Here is a 19,364-nt window from a genome sequence, read left to right as displayed (position 1 = left end):
GGGCATCTGGCTAGGGTAGGATTGTTTGGTCAGCTGCCCCACCTGATTTACGAGGAAAAGTTGGGAACTGCAAAAACCCCAGTTGCTGAGGTAACAGCAACCATGTAGGGGATTCCCAAGGTGAGTGATCGCAGCCAAGCCATAGAGGTAGTTCTCACAGGTGAAAGCAGAGGGAAGGTAACAGCCGAGCATCCGAACTTTCCATCTGGAAGAGAGTTGGGACTCTTGGAGATGACCTCAATGCTAGATGTAAAGATACTCAGGCAGCAGCTGGTTGGTTTTTAATAAAGCCACCCAGATTGTCTTGGTGTGTTGTTTTCTCCTTTCCCCCATGTCTTCAGTCAGTCAACCGGTCCTATATATTGAGCACTTACTGTGTGCAGACCACTGTACTGAGCGCTTGGGAGAGTACAGTATAACAGAGTTGGTAGAAACATTCTCTTTCCACAGTGAGCTTGACAGCTTCAAATTCCCCCAGAGTCAGCTTAGCTTGGCTCCTTCTTCCTTAAGAGGTCCGTGCCAGCTCTTCAGGTGACCCAGAATTTAGTCTGGGCTCTGGCTCTGTCCTGCTGTGTGACTTTGGGCAAGTCACTTCATTTCTCTCATCTGTAAAAAGGGAATAATAATACCTGCTTCTCCCCACCTCACTTCAGAGGGACGTTGTGAGGTTATATCATCAATGGTATTTATTGAGCGGTTACCTTGTGTAGAGCACAGTATTAAGCGTTTGGGAGAGTACAGTACAACAGAGTTGGTGGACACATTTCCTCCCTACAATGAGCTTACAGTCTAGATACAGTTTGGTCATTGATGGAAAAGCACCTTGGGAAAAAAAGCAAGGTATTATCATCATTAATGTCATCATCCCTGACCGGCGATTGGGTTCCATGCCTTTGGATGGAGACGTGGAATCCACTAAATGAGGAGCACCTAAGAGGAAAGGAGGACGAAATGCTGCCTCCACAGAGAGCAGAAACTCTAAGAGCACAAGACGCTTTGCCATCTTAGAATGCCATTCAGTCCCTCGTGCCAGTTCTGGTGTATCCAGAACCACTCAGGGAAATGGAGACAGCCATCCCGGCCAGAAATAGATTGTTTTGAGGAAAGTGGGCTATTTAAGGAAGAGTCTTTCCTTAATTGAATACGGTAATAGCGTGACCTCTCTTTGACCTGCCAACTAGTGGACCTAGGCCGTCCCCAAAACCTTCTTTTTGTGAGAAGCCACATCAGTTTACTGAGGAATGAAGTTCATGAAAGACCAGATTTAAATCAACAGTCACAGGAATCAATTCTCTGGGAATGAACCTCTCTCATCATGCCTACCTGAACTTGTTTTCTCCAAGAAGGGGGCCTGTGAATAAATAACATGGCTGGTAGCCCGGAGCCTGAAATATTTTGTCAGAAGACTAGTTCATTCAAACAAATTTTTGTGTTTCTAATTCCAAAACCCAGGGGAGGAAACAGGTTAAGAATTAGCTTTGCTGAAGGATGAATCACAAAATCCCAGTTGCTGAAAATACCTCAGAGGGTGTGCCCATGCAGGAAACCAAGCCTGTAAACGTGAATTTCACAACTTTTAAATTTGTGGCCCGCTTAATATTCCTGGGAATTGGCTGGAAAAAAATTCTGGCTTGAACAGTTATTGAGTGTCTCAATCTTAGTTAACAGAAAACTGGCAACTACATTCCAAAGCCAGGACTACCATCTTTTATGGTGCTTTAAGGGAGCCAGAGTGGTCTCTGGGAAGCAGCATGGCCTAGTGGAAAGATCATGGACTTGGGGGTTAGAGGGTCTGGGTTCTAATTCCAGCTCCACATGTACCTGCTGTGTAACCTTGGGAAGTCATGTAAGTTCCCTTTGCCTCAGTTTCCTCAACTGCAAAATGGCAATTCAGTTCCCATTCCCTCTTACTTAGACTGTGAGCCCCATGTGATCTTGTGTCTATCCCAGTGCTTGGCACAATAGGTGCTTAACAATAATAATAATAATTATGGGAAAGGGCAGGGGGCTGGGAACCAGGACACCTGGGTTCCACTCCCAGCTCTGCAACTGGCCAGTGAGGTGACTTTGGGCAAGTTATTAACCTCTCTGGGCCTCAGTTACCTCATCTGTAAAATGGGAATAACATTACCTGCCTCTCCCTTCTTTGCGGGGATTATCTGATTATACAGTTCCAGCACTTAGAACAGTGCATGACACATAGTAAGCGCTTAACAAATGCCATAATAATTATTATCTGACATAATTGGAATACAAGCACTTTGGGGGAAAAAGCATTGAACAAATACAATATGTTAGATGTGTAGGAGTAGTATTCAATCACTGATATTTACGAGCACTTACATATTACAGACGTGTAAGGAAAAAAAAAAGCCTCCAAAGCCCATGAGCCAGCATTTCAGGCTATTTCTTTGCCCGCTCCCTACGTACAGTTAAAGCGTTTCTCACCCATCTGTTCCTTCAGCTGCAAGACCTGACTCCCGAGGGGCAGCCATCTCACACCTTTCTGGACCTGATAAGGACCCAGAACATCCGACTCATCACCATTATGTCAATAATTTTATGGTGAGTAAACGGGGATTGTCTGAACATTCCAGCGATGGTAGCTTTCCGCCAGGGCAATTAAACCAAGCTGACGTGGTTACACAGAGATAGGCCCAACAAGAAAGTAGCATGTGCAATCCCTGTTTCTTTGGGGTTTGGAGGAAAAAAAATTTTGGTATTTGTTAAGCGCTACTATGTGCCAGCCACTGTATTCATTCATTCATTCAATTTATTAAGCGCTTACTGTGTGCAGAGTTCTGTACTAAGCACCTGGGAGAGTACAATGCAACAATAAATGGATACATTCACTAAACACTGGGGTGGCTATAAGCAAATTGGGCTGGATCATCATCATCAATCGTATTTATTGAGCGCTTACTGTGTGCAGAGCACTGTACTAAGCGCTTGGGAAGTACAAGTTGGCAACATATAGAGACAGTCCCTACCCAACAGTGGGCTTACAGTCTAAAAGGGGCTCACAGTCTAAAAGGGGCTGGATACGGTCCCTGTCCCACATGGGGCTCACAGTCTCGATCCACATTTTACAAATGAGAGGGTTTCATTTTTTTTCTTCTTGCCAGATGCCACAGGGACTGTTTATCAATTTTGTCATCACAATCATTGTGGCATTGTCTGACTCATTTCTCTCTCTCTCAAACCAGATATTCAAATCTTTCACCAAATCCTGTCGCTTCAACCTTCATAACATCACTAAAATCCACTTTCCTCTCCATCCAAACTACTACCTTGTTAATGCAAGCATGTATCCTGTCCCAACTTGATTACCATATCAGCCTCCTTGCTGATCTCCCTGCTTCCTGTCTCTCCCCACTTCAGTCCATACTTCACTCTTCTGCCCGAATCATTTTTCTAAAAAATTGTTCAGTCCATATTTCCCCACTCCTCCAGAACCTCCAATGGTCTCCTGTCCACCTCTGCATCAAAAAAATTTGCTTATCATTGGCTTTAAATCACTCATTTACTGTGTCCTCTCTTACATTATCTCTGTGATTTCCAACAACCCAACCCGTACACTTCACTCCTAATGCCATCCTACTCACAGTAGCTCGATTTCCTCTATCTTGCCACCAAATCCTAGTCCACGTCCAGCCTCTGGCCTGGAACGCCCTCCAGCCTCAAATCCAAGAGACAGTTTACTCTCCACCTCTTCAAAGCCTTATTGAAGGCACATCTCCTCCAAGAGGCCTTCCCAGAGTAAACCCCGCCTTTCCTCTTTTCCCATTCACATCTGTGTCACCCTGACTTGCTCCCTTGGTTCTTCCCTCCTCCCAGCCCCACAGTACTTATGTATATATCTGTCATTTATTTGTATTTGTGCCTGTCACCCCCCCCCACAGACTGTGAGCTCATTGTGGGCAGGGAATATGTCTATTTACTGTTGTATTGCACTCTACCAAGCACTTAGTACAGTTCTCTGCACACAGTGTGTGCTCAATAAATCTGATTGAATGAATGAATGCAAGTGACTTGCCCAAGCCCACATGTATCAGCTGATTGATCATCATGGTCATTGATTTTCAAATTGAGTATTATCAGAGCTCTTGTTCTTGAAGGAGCTGACGGTTTTGCAGAAGCACAATAGAGGGGATTGTCTTCAATTTCGAAGATGGCAAGGCTGACAGGGAGGCCACATCCAAGAGCGTGGGCATCTCTGAACAAGAACCACTCACACATCACATGCACAGAAATCCAGCAGAGCACCTTTTCTGGCCCCTGGACACTGGGGTGAGCTCAGATGCCACTGAATGGTTAAGAAGAGAAAGGTGTGACCATGGGGAGAAATAGAGCAGCCGACTCAGTACTAACCATCCACACTCCCATCCCTCCAGTTTGATAGGGGAAACTGTCACTGCCATCAACAAGTTGAATCAAGTCTCTCCGAATGCCTAATAATAATAACAATAATTGTGGTATTTCATTCATTTATTCAATCATATTTATTGAGCGCTTACTGTATGCAGAGCACTGTACTAAGCACTTGGAAGTACAAGTCAGCACCATATAGAGATGGTCCGTACCCAACAATGGGCTCACAGTCTAGAAGGGGGAGACAGACAACAAAACAAAACATGTAGACAGGTGTCAAAATTGTCAGAACAAATAGAATTATAGCTATATGCACATCATTGACAAAATAAATAGAATAGTAAATACGTACAAATAAAATAGAGTAATAAATCTGTACAAATATATACAAGTGCTGTTGGGAGGGGAAGGAGGTAGGGCAGAGGGGATGGGGAGGAGGAGAGGAAAAAGGGGGCTCAGTCTGAGAAGGCCTCCTGGAGGAGGTGAGCTCTCAGTAGGGCTTTGAAGGGAAGAAGAGAGCTAGCTTGGCGGATGTGTGGAGGGAGGGCGTTCCAGGGCAGGGGAAGGACGTAGGCCGGGGGTCGATGGCGGGACAGGCGAGAACAAGGCACGGTGAGGAGGTTAGTGGCAGAGGAGCGGAGGGTGCAGGCTGGGCTGGAGAAGGAGAGAAGGGAGATGAGGTAGGAGGGGCCGAGGTGATGGAAAGCCTTGAAGCTGAGAGTGAGGAGTTTTTGCTTGATGCGTAAGTTGACAGGCAACCACTGGAGATTGTTGAGGAGGGGAGTAACATGCCCAGAGCATTTCTGTGCAAAGATAATCTGGGCAGCAGAGTGACGTATAGACTGAGGTGGGGAGAGACTGGTGGATGGGAGATCAGAGAGGAGGCTGATGCAGTAATCCAGTCAGGATAGGATGAGAGATTGAACCAGCAAGGTAGCAGTTTTGATGGAGAGGAAAGGGAAGATCATGGCAATGTTGTGGAGGTGAGACCAGCAAGTTTTGGTGATGGATTGGATGTGTGGAGTGAATGAGAGAACAGAGTCGAGGATGACACCAAGGTTGTGGGCTTGTGAGACGGGAAGGATGGTAGTGCCGTCTACAGTGACGGGAAAGTCATGGAGAGGACAGGGTTTGGGAGGGGAAATAAGGAGTTCAGTCTTGGACATATTGAGTTTTAGATGGAGGGCAGACATTCAGTTGGAGATGTCCTGAAGGCAGAAGTAGATATGAGCCTGGAGGGTAGGAGAAAGAGAAGGGGTGGAGATGTAGATTTGGGTGTCATCAGCATAGAGATGATAGTTGAAGCCGTGGGAGCAAATGAGTTCACCAGGGGAGTGAGTGTAGATAGAGAACAGAAGGGGACCAAGAACGGACCCTTGAGGGTCAGTAGGGGGATGTGAGGGGGAGGAGGAGCCTGCAAAGGAGACTGAGAATGAATGGCTGGAGAGATGAGTAGAACCAGGAGAGTACGGAGTCTGTGAAGCCAAGGTTGGATAGCGTGTTGAGGAGAAGGGGGTGATCCACAGTGTCGAAGGCAGCTGAGAGGTCGAGGAGGATTATGATAGAGTAGGAGCCATTGGATTTGGCAAGAAGGAGGTCATGGTGACCTTTGAGAGGGCAGTTTCGGTGGAGTGTAGGGGACGGAAGCCAGATTGTAGGGGGTCGAGGAGAGAGTTGGCGTTGAGGAATTTGAGGCAGTGAGTGTAGATTATTCGTTCAAGGAGTTGGAAAGGAAGGGTAGGAGTGAGATAGGGCAATAACTAGAAGGGGAGGTGGGTTCAAGAGAGGGTTTTTTTAGGATGGGGGAGACGTGGGCATGTTTGAAGGCAGAGGGGAAGGAACCAGTGGAGAGTGAGTGGTTGGAGATGGAAGTTGAGGGGAGGAGGGAAGAGGTGGGAGATTTCATAAGATGAGAGGAAATGGGGTCTGAAGCACAGGTGGATGGAGTAGCACGTGAGAGGAGGGAGGAGATCTCATCTGAAGATACTGCTGGGAAGGATGGGAGAGTAGCGGAGAGGGTTGAGAGCAGAGGGGCTGGAGAAGGGGGAGGGGTGACTTTGGGGAGCTCAGATCTTATGGAGTTAATTTTACTAATGAAGTAGAAGGCCAGATGGTTGGGGGTGAGGGATGGAGGAGGGGGAGGAACAGGGATCCTGAGAAGGAAGTTAAATGTACGGAACAGCTGATGGGGATGATGGGCATGGGTGTCAGTAAGGGAGGAGAAATAGTTTTGCCTAAGCGTTTACTATGTGCCAGGCACTGTACTAAACCCTGGGTGAGTTGGTCACAGTGCGTGTCCCATATAGGGCTCACAGTGTCAATCCTCATTTTACAGATGAGGTAACTGAGGCCCAGAGATGTGAATGACTTGCCCAAGATCCCACAGCAGACATGTGGCAGTGCTGGGATAACAACCCATGACCTTTTGACTCACTTGCCCACTTGGGAAGAACAATGCTCAGCTTAGACTCTGGCCCCTCACTATCCTGAGACCCTTCACCCGGAGGATTTAGCAAAGCTTCCAGATTTGTTTTGACTGGCTTGTTTGAGTCACTCTGGCTGAGGTGGAGCAGCTGTTGATACACACAGTCAGTGTCCCTCTTTCTCTCTCTATTCTACGGAATTGGAGATGATTCCTCGGGAATTCCTAGGGCCCACAAGACCCAGCTAGCCTGGCAGGATGCTGCCGCAGATGGTTCCACAGTGATAATGAGTCACTTCATTTCCCCAGATTCTTCTGGTTTTGCTTTTCCAGGAGCTGAAGCAAAGTGCACTTTTTAGAAATGGCCCTGTAGAGGTCGAAACCAATGAAAGATATTTGTGCATATCCACCCCAGGGCATAGAATAGTGCCTGGCACATAGTAAGCTCTTAACAAATACCACAATTATTATTATGAAAGAGCCAGAGCCTCAGCCCACACTGATTAAAATGCCATTAAAGTAGTCATCTGTCTGTTCCTTGGAGGGTAATTCTTTGGACTTGGAAAGTCCCGAGGGAAGGGTCTTGTTTCCTGAGCAGACTCACCCTTGCCATCTCCTTCTACACTCTCCCAGGGGTCTTCTCCCCAACTAATTCATTCATTTGTATTTATTGAGTGCTTAATGTGTGCAGAGCACTGTACTACGCACTTATGTGGGTGAGGCTATTGGGAGGCTAAGCATAATGTGGGTGAGGCCTGCACACAGTCGTTTTCTTTTCTCATTTGGTTGCATCCTGCCCCCTCTATTGGGCTAATGAATTCTTCCCCGACTAGTCCCGCACTTCCTCTACTCCCTCTCCATTCTACATCACTATTGCACTTGGATTTGTACTTTTATTTACCCCACCTTTGGGCCTACAAGACTTATGTATAAAGCTGTAATTTATTTATGTTAATGTCTGTCTCCCTCTCTATATCGTAATCTCCTTGTGGGCTAGGAACATGTATACCAACTCTTATTATATTGAACTCTCCCAAATACTTAGTATAGTGCTCTGCACACAGTAAGCGCTCAATAAACTCATTGATTTTAGCACTTGATATTCACCCCACTACAGGCCCACACTTCCGTACATACCAGTAATTTATTTATTTTAATGTCTGTCTCCCCCTCTAGATTGTAAGCTCCTTGTGACAGAGTTCGGATCTCCCAACCTTCTGTTGTATTGCCCTTTTCCAAGCACTTAATATAGTGCTCTGCACACAACAAGTGCTCAATAAATTCCATTGATTGATTAATTGACCCTTAAACTTTAGTCAATCAGTCAATTAAACAGTGGTTTTTATTGAGCCCTTAACTCTGTGCAGAGCACCATACTAAGTGCTTGGGAGAGTACAATATAACAGAGTTGGTAATCACATTCCCTGCCTACAAGGAGCTTACAGTCTGCACTTGATATTCATGCCACCCCTACAGCACTTACAGATTCATAATTTATTTAAGTGTCTGTCTCCTCTTCTAGACTCTAAGCTTCTTATGGGTAAGTACCGTGCCTGCCAACTCTGTTGAATTGTACTCTCCCAAGCACTTAATACAGTGCTCTATACACAGTAAGTGCTCAATAAATACAGATGATTCCCTGTCCCCCTTTTGGCTTTTCGGCCAGAGGCACCACCTTACGTTTTTCCAAAGTAGCACAACTCTTGGAATTGTTCTGCTCGTATTTGGGGCTTCTGGAGGGCTATTTGAATTATTTCTTTTGTCCCCTCGCAGTACTCTGTCATTTGGAGATTGACTCAACAGGTTATTTAGACTAGCAAGCATTTTTGGGGTCAGCAAGAAGTTTTCCTAGAAAACTGGGTCCTTCAGCCAGGATTTTTTTTTTAGAAATTGTTTGTAGTGTGGCATTTTCTAGAGTAAGCGACTCAGCAGTGCAGAGTTTCACCGTTTACTAAGTTGAGGCAGGTTCCCTCCCTGACAGATGTGGAATATGAACGTGGAAAATACTCTTGCCTCCCGTGGGGGCGAGCACTGTACTGAGCACTTGGGAGAGTACAGTGGAACTTTAGTGGGCAGGGAATGTGTTTTCCAACTCTGTTCCATTGTACTCTTCAAAACGCCCGGTGCAGTTCTCTGCACACAGTTAGCGCTCAATAAATACCTTTTATTGATTGGGGCGGATGGAAGCTTGGCTGCTGACTTAAATTGGGAGGGGGTTATAAGGCAGATTGCATTGCAGGCAGTGCATATGTCTGTTTATTATTATATTGTACTCTCCCAAATACTTTGTACAGTGCTTGGCACACAGTAAGTGTTCAATGCATACGATTGATTGAATGAATGAATGAATGAATGAATGAATGTCTAACTGGACTGATTGGCAGGGAGGCAGGGACTTGCTTTTGTCAGCTTCCGAAGCCAGGAGGGGAGAAAATCAAGGGTGCCATTGTGTCCAGGTGGACTTGAGACCAAGACCCAGTTTAGGGTGGGGACTGAGAGCACCCCGGAAGTTTTCCCATCCTGGAGTCAGATCCAGTTCCCAGGTTGCTTTGGGGCCTGTTTGATTTAAAGGACTATGGCAGTGGAGATTGGTAATGCAAGGCAAGCGGACCAGGCTATCGGAGAAGCAGCATGGTGTAGTGGATTGAGCACGGGCCTGGGAGTCAGAAGGTCATGAGCTTTAATCCCGGCCCCATTGTCTGATGTGTGACCTTAAGCAAGTCACTTCACTTCTCTGGACCTCAGTTACCTGTTTTGTAAAATGGGCATTGAAACTGTGAGCCCCATGTGGGATGGGAACTGTGTCCAACCCGATTTGCTTGTACCCACCCCAGCGCTTAGTACAGTGTCTGGCACCTAGTAAGCATTTAACAAATACCAACATCATTATCATCATTATTACCAGCCTCCACTCCCACCATCCTTAAAATGGGGCAGGCTCCAGAGCAGGGGAGGGTTAGGTTGGGTGTGCAAGGGTCTCAATGTACCTGGCATTGAAACCAGCACCTAAGGTGCCACTGCATCTTCTGGCTTAGCCACCCGCCCAGGCTTCTAGTGTCCTGATTCCATTTGTGCCCAGCCCACTCGGAGGACCAGGCAGGCTCACACCCCTGGGTGCTCCGGGGCCGGGCAGATTTCCACCAGTGTCCCACCTCCCCTCTAATGTCTTTCCAAACTGTTTTTCAGGATGACCATATCGGTGGGTTACTTTGGTCTCTCCCTTGACGTTCCCAACTTGCACGGTGATCCGTATCTGAACTGTTTCCTCTCTGCGCTGGTGGAGGTTCCCGCGTATATCTTTTCCTGGGTCCTCCTCCGCAAAATATCCCGGCGGATTTCCCTGTCCGCCTCCCTGTTCTTGGGAGGAGGTGTCCTGCTCTTCATCCAGCTGGTGCCCGAAGGTAGGCTCCCGTCGGTTGTGAGCGGAGTTCGTCCAGACAGACAGGTTTCGGAAATTGGCCTGGCCCGCTGACCCCATGGGCCCCGGAGATTGTGAGCATCCTAAATGAAGTTCCTGTTCTTTATTGGCCACCATCGCCAACCCATATCTGATCTCACTCCTCGGTTCCCTGCCAGGTGGGTCCATTTGACCCAAGCCAAGGGTTAACGAGCCCGTGTCACCATTCACTTGGTTCATGTGGCCTCCCCATCTCGTTTTTTAGAAATAATATTTGTTAAGGGCTTACTAAGCTCCAGACACTGTACTAAGCACTGGGGTGGATACAAGCTAATTGGGTCGGACACAGTCCCTGTCTCATGTGGGGCTCACAGTCTCAGTCCCCATTTTACAGATGTGGAAACTGAGGCACAGAGAAGTGAGGTGACTTGCCCAAGGTCACATAGCAGATAAGTCATGGAATCAGGATTAGAACCCAGGTCCTTCTAACTGCCAGGCCCATGCTGTACCCACTGCGCCGGGCTGCTTCTCAGGGAGTCTCTGACAGTCAATCGCGAGTGGTTATTGGGTGATCACTGTGTGCAGAACACTAGGACTAAGAGCTTGGAAGAGAACACAAGACTTATTAGGTGTGCAAGATCCCTGCCCTCGAAGAGCTTACAGTCTAGCGGGATTGTATTGTTCTCCACAGCACATTCAGCAGCGGGATGAGAAACATTCCTTCTTGTGGCTATGCATTTTTATATGACTGACTTTCAAATTGATATTGGCCCAGTCACTGGTGTTTATTGAATGTCTTCTCGGTGTCTACTGAATGTTAGACACCATGTCAGGTTCCCTGCCCTCCTGTTCCCCTGTATAGGACATTGGCCAACCCCTCATGGCAGAAAATAGGCACCCGCCATTAATATAAGGATAAAAACAATCAATCAGTGGTAATGATAATAATTCTGGTGCATTTTAAGCGCTTACTAGGGGCTAGGCACTATCCTAAGCGCTGGGGTGGATACAAGCAAATCGGGTTGGACTTGGTCCCTGTCCCACGTGGGGCTCACAGTCTTAATCCCCCTTTTACAGGTGAGGTAACTTAAGTCCAGAAAAGTGAAGTGATTTGCTGAAGGTCACTCAGCAGAAAAATGGTGGAGCTGGTTTTAGAACCCAGGTGCTTCTGATTCCTAGGCCGGTGCTCTATCCATTAGGCCATGCTGCTTCTCTATTTGTTAGATGCTTTATTAGTTGCTTATTGTGTGCAGAGCAAGGTACTAAGCGCTTAGGAGAGTACAATGTAACAGAGTTGGTAGACACAATCCAAACAGTGTCAGAATATCCAATGTTACATCTGGAATTGGGATCCCACTAGATTAGCCTGACTCCATTCACCATTAGAAAAGTGTTTGGTTGATATAGCAAAGCACAGTAGCATTCAGATTTGTCCAACTTTCTGTTAGGATGAAATTAATAAGGGGAAGAAAGGAAGAAGGCTGGGAAGCGGCATGCCTAGTGGAAAGGGTACAGGCCTGGGAATCGGGGCATGGGTTCCTATTCCAGCTCCAACATGTGCCTGCTATGTGACCATAGGCAAGTCATTTAATGTCTCTGTGCCTCAGTTACCTCTAAAATGGGGATTAAGAATCTGAGCCCTATGTGGGAAATGGACTGTATCCCACCTGATTAGCTTGTATCTACCCTGGCCCTGGCACATACTAAGTATTTAACAAACATCATTTAAAAAAAAAACTGTTCTCCCTCCTACTTAGACTGTGAGTCTCATGTGGGACCTGGTGATCTTTTATCTACCTCAGTGTTTGTATAGATCTTAACACATAGTAAGCTCTTAACTAATACCCAGTTATTATTATCATTATTACTTATAGACCAGTCAGCTGAACATCAATACCAGCGGAGATATTTAAACAAACGAAAATGTTCAGCCCCTTAAAAGAGCGTATGATGCTGGAGAACGAACAGCATGACTGAATGATGACAAAATGGTGCCAGAAAAATTATTCTCTTTAAGTGACAGTGACAAACTACTTAGACTCGTCAACAAGCTGGAAATTTATGGTCTCTGGCTACTTTGATGATGGCCAGATGGCTTGAAAGTTATCCAAAGAGGAGACATCAGGGACTTGAAGTCAAACTGGGGAAACACTTTGATTATTGATTGTCCCATGCGTATAAGTCGTGGGACCAGTTTCCATCCATAGTGTCATTGGCATCCTAGATGAAGGAATCAAAGCTGCATTTGATAGGCAAATGATTATGAATTGGCCAGGGTACCAACATGGAAGGCTAGAATTGAATTCAGGGGGATGTAAAGTATCAAGGAAAATGGTTCCTCAAAGCAGAAAGGAATTCAGGAAGGGAAAGTGCAAATTATCAAACCCTGTGACAAAAGACAAGTGATTATTTTTGTGGTGTTTAAGTGCTTATGCTGTGTCAAGCATTGTTTTAAGGCCTGGGGTAGAGACAAGATAATCAGGTTGTACACAGTTCCTATCCCACACAAGGCTCTCAGTCTAGGTAAGAGGAAGAACCAGAATTGACTCTCCATTTTACAGTTGAGGAAATTGAGAATACACAGCAAGATCACACAGCAGGCAACTGGTGGAGCCAGGTTTAGAACCCAGGTTTCTCTGACTCCCAGGCCATGCTCTTTCCACTAGGCCATACCACCTGGGTAGGTTGAGGAAAGATGAGCCTAACCACAAATACTGCAGAACATCAGAGCATCATTGCTGATGTCCTTTCAGTTTCCGGTCAGCTATGGGATGCTGATATTAAAAAAAAGTCATTTATAATAATAATTATGGTATTTGTTAAGTGCTTACTGTGTGCCAGGCACTATACTAAGCACTGGGGTGGATACAAGCAATCAGATTGACCCAGTCCCTGTCCCACAAGGGGCTCAAAGTCTCAATCCCCACTTTACAGATGAGGGAATTGAAGCACGGGGAAGTGAAATGACTTGCACAGGATCACACAGCAGACCTGTGGTGGAGCCAGGATTAGAACCCACAGCCTTCTGACTCCCAGGCCGGTGCTCTATCCATTACTCCATGCTGCTTCCCAGTTTAGACTGGGCTGTATCAAAAACATGAATGTGGCAAGAGCTGGAAGTACTCCACCTCTAAACTGCACTGGTCAAACTGGTCTGGCCGGCATTAGGGGTTTTGGGTCCAGTTCTGGTCATTGATGCTTAGTAAATTCCACTGACTGATCGATTGCACTTTTAAAAACTTGTATGAAAACTGGAGAGAATACAGAACAGAGTGGTGAAAACAGTACACTCGAAGGGTTAGCTGTTTGCGTATTTAAATGCATATTTTCATGTTTGATCATTTGTAGCTATCAATCAGTCAGTGGTATTTATTGAGGTCTTTCTGTATGCAAAACACTGCAATAAACCGTTGGTAGTTGGTAGTAAACCCAGTACAGCAGAGTTGGTGCACGCATTCCCAGCCCACAGTGAGCTTACATCTGGAGGGGGAGACAGACACTAAAATAATTTTTATTGTGGTATTTAGAGTGCTTACTGTGTGCTAGTCACTGTACTCAGCACTGGAGTAGCTATAAGTTCGTTGGGTTGGACACAGTCCCTGTCCCACATAGGGCTCACAGTCTTAATTTTCATTTTACAGATGAGGTCACTGAGGCACAGTGAACTGAAGTGACTTACCCAGGGTCACACAGCAGACAAGTGGCGGAGCTGGGATTAGAAACCAGGTTCTTCTGACTCTCAGCCCTGAGCTCTGTCCACTAGGCCCAGCTGCTTCTCTATTCAAAATCTGTAATGTATAGATATGGGCACAAGTGCTATAAGACTGAGTTTGGGCCAAATACCAAAAGCCCAAATGTCCCAGATCCAGGTGCAGTCTATCTAATATTAAGATATCTGTGTGTTCGTTCACTCTTTTACCTATTGAGTATTTGGCCATTCTTGTCCACTTGTCTTTATTCATTACATTGAAAGCTCCTTCTGACCAGGGGACTCTGTCCTGTTACTCCTAATGTTGTTTCCCAGCACCAGAACAGTGCTTTGCACATAGTAAGTGTTCAAGAAGTGCTATTGACTGATGATGACAAAAAAAGGTCCCATAAGGAAAGATGAGGGATTTGGGAGTGGATTATGATGATGACTGATGATGATGATGTTGTGCCCATCGAGTCATTTCTGATTCATAGCATTTTTTTCTCTGGGTATACTTTCTCCAGAGCGTCCTGTCCTCTACCATAGTCCGTAACCTTTCCAAACAGTTCTTCCATTATCATTTTTATGGTCTCTGTCCATCTAATGAATGAATAGCTCTCTTCCTCCCTCCAAAGCCCTACTGAGAGCTCACCTCCTCCGGGAGGCCTTCCCACACTGAGCCCCCTTTCCCTCTCTCCCTCCCCAATCCCCCCCCCGCCCTACCTCCTTCCCCTCCCCACAGCACCTGTATATATGTTTGTGTAGGTTTATTACTCTATTTTACTTGTACATATTTACTATTCTATTTACTCATTTATTTTATTTTGTTAATATGTTTTGTTTTGTTGTCTGTCTCCCCATTCTAGACTTTGAGCCCGCTGTTGGGTAGGGACCGTCTCTATGTGTTCCCAACTTGTACTTCCCAAGCGCTTAGTACAGTGCTCTGCACACAGTAAGTGCTCAATAAATACAATTGAATGAGTGAAAGTGTCCCGAAGTATCCTGTGCTCCAGCTGTCACCAGTGTGAACCCTTTTAGACTGTGAGCCCACTGTTGGGTAGGGACTGTCTCTATGTGATGCCAATTTGTACTTCCCAAGCGCTTAGTACAGTGCTCTGTACATAGTAAGCGCTCAATAAATACGATTGATTGATTGATTGATTGATCTAACTGCCATTCTCCCTCTAACATGTTTTCCATGGACTTTTCCTAGCATTAGTGTCTTCTCCAGAGAATTAGTCCTCCTGATTATTTGTCCAAAATATGCTAATGTAAGTCGAGTCATTTGACCTTCCAAAGACCACGTTGCTTTAAAATCCATTTTAGATTCCGTTTGTTTGTTTGTCGGGCAGTCCATGGTATTCACAAAAGTCTTCTCCAACAGCACATTTCAAAGGAATCGATGTTCTTGTTATCCTATTTTTTCACTGTCCAGCTTTCAGATCCATAGAGAAAAGAAGGCCATGGAATAATTATATCTGTCAGTCGTCAGCACTTACTGAGCACCTACCGTGTGCTGAGCACTGTCCTAAGCCTTTGGGGGAGCACAGTAGTCTAGTAGATGTGATCTCTGCCCTTAAGGACCTTATAGTCTAGCTCCTATTGATTGACTGATTGATTAGCCTACCAGAAGAACTCCTGTGGTCCCCAACTCTGGAGACTTTTATGAAAAGAATAAATACTCATCCATCTTGGAAGGTTTTTGTTATTTTCTTGCCTGGAGGGCTGGGGGCCTGACCCAAATAACCCATCCCTTCCAATTCTGTCATTTTTGGATTCTTGTCCCCTCCAAAGGGTCAAAGGAGCCTGCATTGGCAGGTCAGGAGCCTAGGGGTTTAGTAGGTATCATGGGCAACAATGATGGAAAACTAGCATAGTGGTTGTGTCTGTCTCGGGCAAGACTGGCAGCAGGTTAAAGAAGGTAAAGAATCTTTACAGAACCCACAAGCTTCTTAAAAGCTCAAACTAAATTCTTGTCTTAGAACTTCCCACCTTCATCTGCATTCATTCTGGTAGTGTAGCCATAGAACAGAAGTGGTTTACCATTGCCTTCTTCCACGCAGTAAACTTGAGTCTCCAGTGGTTTACCATTGCCTTCTTCCACACAGTAAACTTGAGTCTCCACCCTCAATGTTCTCCCCTGCTGCTACTGCCTAGCACAAATGAGTTTTGACTTGTAACAGATTCCTTCCACTCACTAACCACTGCCCAAGCTAGGAATGGAACGGGTATGCCTCTGTTTGACTCTCCCTCCCATAGCCGAGATTGGTAGAGTACTGAAAACTCTCCAGGTGTGATCCTGAGAGGGCAAACTACAATCCACCTGCTCCTTAAATTAGGGCTATCCGTTGCCCATCTTTCCATCCCAGTAAGGCACGGAAAGGATTCAAAGTGTGAAGTCAGGGATTTTTATCCCCCCAGGGTTCCCCCAATTGCCCTGGGGTCTCCCCATCCATCCCCTCTGATGTGTTCCCGGCTTCCAGTGGCCCAAGGCTACCAGCTTCATCTGCCACCAATCAATCAATCAATCAATCGTATTTATTGAGCGCTTACTATGTGCAGAGCACTGTACTAAGCGCTTGGGAAGTACAAATTGGCAACACATAGAGACAGTCCCTACCCAACAGTGGGCTCACAGTCTAAAAGGGGGAGACAGAGAACAGAACCAAACATACCAACAAAATAAAATAAATAGGATAGAAATGTACAAGTAAAATAAATAAATAAATAAATAAATAAATAGAGTAATAAATATGTACAACCATATATACATATATACAGGTGCTGTGGGGAAGGGAAGGAGGTAAGATGGGGGATGGAGAGGGGGACGAGGGGGAGAGGAAGGAAGGGGGCTCAGTCCTGGGAAGGCCTCCTGGAGGAGGTGAGCTCTCAGCAGGGCCTTGAAGGGAGGAAGAGAGCTAGCTTGGCGGAGGGGCAGAGGGAGGGCATTCCAGGCCCGGGGGATGACGTGGGCCGGGGGCCAGGCCGCTGGATGCAGGGAATTTGGGGGTGGGGTGGATATACGGAAAACAAATCAACCTAAAATAGTGCTCGGTAAAAACCCATTTCCTGGTTCAAGAGGGACATAGAATTGGATCCATTAAGACACTGCCTTACATCTGTAAGGCTGCCAGACACGATGATGTGTTTTTTACAAGCCTGTTGGGGCACGGAGGTGGGAGCCAAGATCTTAAACGCAGGTCCTCAAACCTGGAAATGACATTACTGAGTGAACTGAAAGGTAGAAAGGTTTTGTTTATTTTAACAAGTCGACTTTAGGTGACAAGGAAATGGAAACTCCTGGAAACTGGGAACTCCTTACCATAGGCTTTAAAGCACTCAACGTTGCACCCTCATACCTCCCTGATTTGCTACTACAACTCAGCCAGTACACTCTGCTCCTCTAATGTTAACCTACTCATCATACCTTGAGCTCGCTATCCTGCCACAGACCTCTCGCCCACATTCTGTCTCTGGCCTGGAACTCCCTGCCCCTTTATATCCAAAAGACCCACCATCACTCTCCCCAGCTTCCATGCCCTATTAAAAACATTTCCTCCAAGAAGTCTTCTCTCATTTCCTCATTTCCTCTTCTCCCATTCCCTTAGAGAAGCAGCATGGCATTCTGGATAGAACATGGGCCTGGAAGTCAGAAGATCATGGGTTCTGATCCTGGCTGTGCCACTTGCCTGCCGTGTGATCTTGGGCAAATCACTTCACTTCTCTGTGCCTCAGTTACCTCATCTGTAAAATGGGGATTGAGACTGTGAGCCCCATATGAGACAGGGGCTGCATCCAACCCTATTTGCTTGTATCCACCCCAGCGCTTAGTATAGTGCCTGGCACATAGTAAGCGCTTAACAAATGCCACAATAATAATAACTCCCTTCTGTGTTACCCTTGGACTAGGATTTACACCCATTGTTCACCCCTCCCTCAACCTCACAGTACTTATGTTCACATCCGTAATTTATTAATATTAATGTCTGTCTTCCCCTGTAGATGGTAAGCTCGTTGTGGGGAGGGAACATTTCTGCCAACTCTGTCACATTGTACTCTCTCAAGAGCTTAGTACATTGCTCTGCACAGTGTAAATGGTCAGTAATTATGCTTGATTGATTGATTTGATTGATCTTGTAGCCATAGAATGGAGCTGGCAGTGGGTGGCACAGAATGGTGAAAATGAACAGGGCCTCCACCTGGGACTTCACCACTGTGGTTTCTTTCTCATCCTTCGCTTGTCGTTTGTGTAGGTATGAATCAACTGTCTGTCTCTCTGGTGATGTCCGGAAAGTTTGGGATCACCGCTGCTTATGCCATGGTTTATGTATACACGGCTGAGCTGTACCCGACTGTAGTGAGGAACATGGGAGTTGGGGCCAGTTCCATGGCCTCACGGTTTGGCAGCATCCTGTCTCCGTACTTCGTTTACTTTGGTGAGTTTTTCAGGCTGTTGCCTGCCACAAGGCACGGGGTGAACTGGCACCAAGCACCCATGGAGTGAGTTGAGGGCAAGGACGACCAACGTGGATTTTCTTAGCCCCAGTTCGTAGACCTGAGCACGCTGGCCTGCCTGTCCTATCAGGAGTCCAGATACAATGAAAACAAACCCAGACCGAATCAGCCCTGGCAAGGGGTGATTGACACCTGTCATCGTCTCCTGGAATGCATGATTCTATTCATGAAATAACCCCCCAGTCCTAAAACTAGGAATCTGAACCACTCCGGGCTTCTGTGATTAAGTATAAATCATTGAGTGAGTCATTTCTCAGTGTCTTCTAGCATTGATTTTTCTCCCAGCAGTATTTATCTGCATCATGATTAGTGATCCCCTCACTAGAGTTGGAGCAAAGCACCAAGAACTGTTTGGGTTTTTTCAGGGGGATCTTATGCTTTGCCAAACTATGTAGGGTCATCCTTAAAACTTTAGAGTTTTGAAGGGCTGGGCAAGTGTTTTCAGAAGTTGAGTGGCCATCATGGAGGAACCAATCCTCCGCCATCCCATTCTTCATTCATAATAATAATATTATTTATTCACTGTCATATTTTTTGAGGGCTTACTGTGTGTAGAGCACTGTACTAAGCGCTTGGAAAGTACAATTAAAGTCAGTAATTGCATTAATAGTAATAATAACAATAGTGATATTTTTAAGCATTTATTAAGTGCTAAGCACTGTAGTAGATACAAGTTCATCAGTTTGGACACAGGCCCTGTGCCACATGGGGCTCACAGTCTAGAGGAGAGGGAGAACAGGAATTGAATCCCCAGTTTTCAGATGAGGAAAAGAGAAGGTAAGTGACTTGCCCAAAGTCACAGCAGGCAAATGGCAGAGTTGGGGTTAGAACCCAAATCCTCTTGACTCCCAAGCTCTTTTCATTAGGCCATGCTGCTTCTCATTCATTTACCCAAGTTGTTCATACTTGGTTAAGATAGTACAGTAATATCATTATTCTGGGTTGAAAAGTGACTTCACCCGTGACAG

General features: G+C 45.9%; 1 non-coding gene and 1 pseudogene across 1 annotated transcript; one reads left to right on the top strand and one right to left on the bottom strand.

The window, feature by feature from the left end:
* The window catches only part of LOC119950112, a 60,522-nt pseudogene that overhangs the window by 32,673 nt on the left and 8,485 nt on the right, over positions 1-19,364 (top strand).
* LOC119920559 lies at positions 16,054-16,190 on the bottom strand. The gene has a single exon (XR_005448295.1). It is a non-coding gene; the product is annotated as a small nucleolar RNA SNORA7 (small nucleolar RNA).

The sequence above is a fragment of the Tachyglossus aculeatus genome, chromosome X1 (assembly GCF_015852505.1).
Source record: "Tachyglossus aculeatus isolate mTacAcu1 chromosome X1, mTacAcu1.pri, whole genome shotgun sequence".
Taxonomy (NCBI): Eukaryota; Metazoa; Chordata; class Mammalia; order Monotremata; family Tachyglossidae; genus Tachyglossus; species Tachyglossus aculeatus.
This window is presented reverse-complemented; position numbering and strand designations above follow the sequence as displayed.